This window comes from Myotis davidii, unplaced genomic scaffold (genome assembly GCF_000327345.1).
Source record: "Myotis davidii unplaced genomic scaffold, ASM32734v1 scaffold862, whole genome shotgun sequence".
Classification (NCBI taxonomy): domain Eukaryota; kingdom Metazoa; phylum Chordata; class Mammalia; order Chiroptera; family Vespertilionidae; genus Myotis; species Myotis davidii.
In genome coordinates, this window is record NW_006293230.1 from 277,963 (window position 1) to 282,835 (window position 4,873).

At 44.2% G+C, this 4,873-nt stretch overlaps 1 pseudogene; it reads left to right on the forward strand.

Moving 5' to 3' along the window:
• The first annotated feature begins 2,895 nt into the window (after window positions 1-2,895).
• Window positions 2,896-4,299, forward strand: LOC107183603 (annotated as a pseudogene).
• The last annotated feature ends 574 nt before the right edge of the window (window positions 4,300-4,873 follow it).

Genomic DNA, 4,873 nt, shown 5'->3' on the forward strand with positions numbered 1-4,873 from the left:
CTTCTGCATGAGCCCTGACCAGGGCCCAGGCCGGGGAGGAGCCTGCAACCGAGGTACATGCCCTTGACCGGAATCGAACCCAGGACCCCTTGGTTCGCAGGCTGACGCTATATCCAATGAGCCAAACTGGCTAGGAATAAAAAATAAAATATATTTTATTGATTTTTTACAGAAAGGAAGAAACAGGGATAGAGAGTTAGAAACATTGATCAGCTGCCTCCTGTACACCCCCTACTGGGGATGTGCCCATAACCAAGGTACATGCCCTTGACCAAAATCGAACCTGGAACCCTTTAGTCTGCAGGCCTACGCTCTATCCACTGAGCCAAACCGGTTAGGGCTGATCCAGATTTATATATACATGTATACCATGCATGTATATACTCATATATGTGTGTATATATGTTTTATATACATAAAATCTTTTTCTTTTGAGTTGACTTATTACAAAGAGCATATATTACTTTTGTAATTTATAAAACTACTATTAAGATTTGTTTTTTAAAAAAATGTTTCTGAGCAATAGGAGAGTCTGGAAAAATGCCAGGACACACCTGTGTTTGGATAAGAAAACTTAACGCATTAAACATATCAATAATCCTTAAATTTTTGGTAATTGAAACAGTAAGTGCTGGTATCAGAATAGAGCCACTAATTGATGGAAAAGAATTAGGAGTCTGCAACCATTCCCTGTAGATATGAGCACCTACTATGTGAAAAAAATACAATTTTACAGGTCAATGTCAGACTCTTAAATAAGTTATATTGGAAAATCCAGCTAACTGAGTGAGGGAAAATCACATGACTATTTTACTGCACATACTAAAATAAATTTTAGATGATTCAAGATATAATATTTTGGTCCAAATAACAAAGAAACCATGGGTGAAGCCAGTAAAAACAAGGGGGGATTTTTCACTTTAAGTTCTCCATTTTCAACAGAAAATGAGTTGTGTGACTATTTCTCAATCTTACATAACTGGTACAATTCTAGATGCTAAGAACAGAAGTGAATTCATTACATACAACATATACCTACAATATTAAGGCTTAATTTTCTTGGAAAACTCTTGTTTAAAAAGGCTAAACCACAAACAACAAATGTTAAAAATAATTGCAACATATATGTGGACGAAGGAGGGGCCACATACTAACCTGACAAGCTCAGGAGCGGCCCGCGTGGTGGCCTTACAAACTCAGAGACCTAAAGTACCCACATGGGATGGTAGGAAGGGAGAGCTTTGTTGCTAAAAGCAAGTCATGGTGAGTAGTCATGTTCTAGGCTGGTATCTTTCTTTCTTTTAAATATATTTTTATTCATTTCAGAGAGGAAGGGAGAGGGAGAGATAGAAACATCAATGATGAGAGATCATTGATCAGCTGCCTCCTGCACGCCCCGCACTGGGGATCAAGCCCACAACCCAGGCATGTGCCCTTAACTTGAATCGAACTTCAGACCCTTCAGTCCACAGGCCAACACTCTATCCACTGAGCCAAACTGGCTAGGGCAAGGCTGGTATCTTTCTTGACAAGGGTCAATCATTACCTTAACTGAGGCCGTCTGTTGTCTTTTTGCGATAACATGATAACGTGCCTTTGGAATGTCAGGATAATTTCCCTTTTCCAGACCCCTCAGAGCATATCTCCCACTAGAGCAGGAACCCTTGTTATTGTTATTGTGTTAATTGTTAAGTATCCTGTACTCACTTATGTAAAAGAAGGATGTGTCTATTTGCTTTACTTTTTTTAAAAAAAATATATTTTATTGACTTTTTACAGAGAGGAAGGGAGAGAGAGATAGAGAGCTAGAAACATCGATGAGAGAGAAACTACAGAGAGGAAGGGAGAGGGATACATTGATGAGAGAGAAACATTGATCCCCTACTGTGGGGATGTGCCCGCAACCAAGGTACATGCCCTTGACTGGAATCAAACCTGGGACCCTTGAGTCTGCAGGCTGATGCTCTATCCACTGAGCCAAACCAGTTAGGGCTTCGCTTTACTTTTTATCAATCCAAGAGATTTCCCTGCTTTGCTTTCTACTGCCTCCCTAATCTACCGCCAGTGAATTTCTTGTATCCCCCTTACGTCTTCTCTTTGACTCTGATGTACAAAGTAAGTGCATCTTCTCAATCAATTGAGATTTTGCTTCCTGGCAATTGTAGTCAGTTTGGTTCAGAAACTAGTGAGGGGGGAGGGCTGGCAAGGGGCAGGCAGGGGTGGTGGTGGTGGGACATGGCCCTGCTGCAGGGAGCTGCTGTGGGGGTGGTGGATCCCCAGGTGGCCCGGGGGTTAGGGGACGGTGGCCACAGTATGGCTCCTCAGGACTGATGCTCAAGTGGATGGTGGTCGGGGACAAATACAATCTAAATGTATCTTAATAAATATTGTGTTTATGGCTTCAGACCAATTTTAAAAGCTAAGTGAAATAAGTCAGCGAGAGACAAATACTGCATGATCTCACTTATATATGAAATCTAATTTAAAAACAAAGAAAAACAAAACTCATAGAAAGAGATCAGATTTGTGGTTATCAGAAGTGGGGGAGGGAGAGGATTTGAAGGAGTCAAAAGATTCAAACTTCTAGTTTTAATATAAGTATGTCCTAGGGATGTAACATACACCATGATGACTTAGCTAACGCTGCTGAATGGCACGTAGGACAGTTGTTAAGAGAATAAATTCTGTCCGGCTGGTATTGCTCATTGGTTGACAGCATCGACCCATGAACCAGGAGGTCACGGTTTGATTCCCAGTCAGAGCACATGCCTGGGTTTCAGGTAGCCAATCAACGATTCTCTCTCATCATTGATGTTTCTCTCTCTCTCCCTTCCTCTTGGAAATCAATAAAAAAAAGAGAATAAATTCTAAGAATTTTCGTCATTAGGAGTTTAGATGTGCCTGCTCACGAGCTATGCCAACTGATGCCTTCCTGCAGGTGTGTGTGCCCACAGCCTTCCAGCACCACAGTCAGTGTCACCCTGAGGAGCAGGCAGTGCCTCCTGGGACTGACTCTGTGACAGGGCCAGACAGGAAGGCTGTGATGGTCTGAAGTGGGAAGCAGCCCATTGTCTTCACTATCAGAGACGTGTAAACAAGGATTCCGGAAGGCTGGAGACCCTTGAACCCTGACAAGGGCCAGGGCGATGCACCGATTGTTTAGTCCAGACAATGGGGGCTTAAGCATTTCCTGACCAAATAGGCTCAGAATAAATATTTCTAATATTTACTGACCTTTAAGATAGTCTGTCTGCTACTGCAATTGCCTGCCTGCCTAAGGGCTGTATGTGTATCCAAGATTGAATAAAAGGTGGGCAAGGCCTGGACACCAGTGGAAATCCTTTCTCTTGCATTGGGCTTGCCCGTCTGGCCCCCAATATTTCCAAATTATTATTTCTTGTCTTGTCTCTTTCATTGGCATACGGTTCCTCTTCCAGATCCTGAACCCTCAACCACGTGGGACGTAGGGGAACATTCACAGTCTGAGGCCTTTATCTTATCCAATGACTAATGTTTTCCTTATATGCTTCTCTGTGGTAAATCCAACCTCTTTTCAAAAATGTGAAAGAGGAGTGGCACCAGAACTTAAGAAATACTCTCCAAATGTATTTTTTAAAAAAATATATTCTATTGATTTTTTAACAGACAGGAAGGGAGAGAGAGAGTCAGAAACATCGATGAGAGAGAAACATCAATCAGCTGCCTCCTGCACACCTCCCACTGGGGATGTGCCCGCAACCAAGGTACATGCCCTCGACCGGAATCGAACCTGGGACTTTTCAGTCCGCAGGCTGACGCTCTATTCACTGAGCCAAACCGGTTTTGGCTCCAAATGTATTTTTATTAACAGGAACTCAGATTGATCTCCAAGATGACCTAAAACCATTAGCAAGACTGAATGATATGAAAGAAAAACCTGTATTTGTGGAACACGGTCAGAAACTAGCAACAGAGATAGGAGCGGGACTACGATGTGAAATGTTCAGCTTTAACCCGGAAGGGAATGGAAACTGCTTTGGTTAAGGCTATCACAGCCACTTTAACTCCAAAGAATCACCCAAAACCACAGGAATGCTGGCTGAGTGGAAATTCTACAACTAGAAGAAAGAGAAAAGCACACTGAGACTCAGAGGAGGTGCGGAAGTAAAGTGCAGAGGTATGGAGGCGCATGTGGAAAGGGCTGGCAACTGAGGACGCAGTTGTCTTTTTCATTCGGGAGGGAGTCTCAAGCTCCTGACGGCCCTGACTCTAGTTCCAGGAGAGTCTCTGAGGACCCAGACTCATACGGAGAGAAACTGACTGTTTGGCATTGGTTGAAACTCGAGGGCAGCTTTCTCTCAGAGGTGCCTGCAGCCGATTACCGGGACACTGAGACGCGGGGCCCTTAGGATAGGACCAAGGAGCAGCCATAGCTGCTTGCTCAGCCCTTTTGATTCCCTGAGACTCTGCCCCACCCAAGCTGTGCACAGAGGCTTTTGCATATGAAAGGCCTGGCCCTTTGCAGTATAAAATTATCTAACAAACTGCAGCTGGATCAGAGAGACCCAGAACTTCCAAAAGAAGGCCCAAGGCCCCACAGCAGTTTGCATTGCTTCACAGCTGGGCCACATCTAGGCACCTCCAAACCCCAAACAAAGAAGAGGAATCTGCAGATCTCTCCATAGCTCCTGCTGGGTAGCCTCAGACAGATGCTAAATTAGCACCTCCTGAGATCCAAGAGCCAGTGTACCCAGTGGTCAGAGGGGGACCGTCCAGACCACAACTCCTCAGATCCATAAGGGACACACTCAGGGTGCAGTCTCAGTGAGCATCAAAGCCCCACTGAAGCAAGTCGCGCCCCAGAAGGGTGTCTCCAGCACAGAAGTTCTCCCAC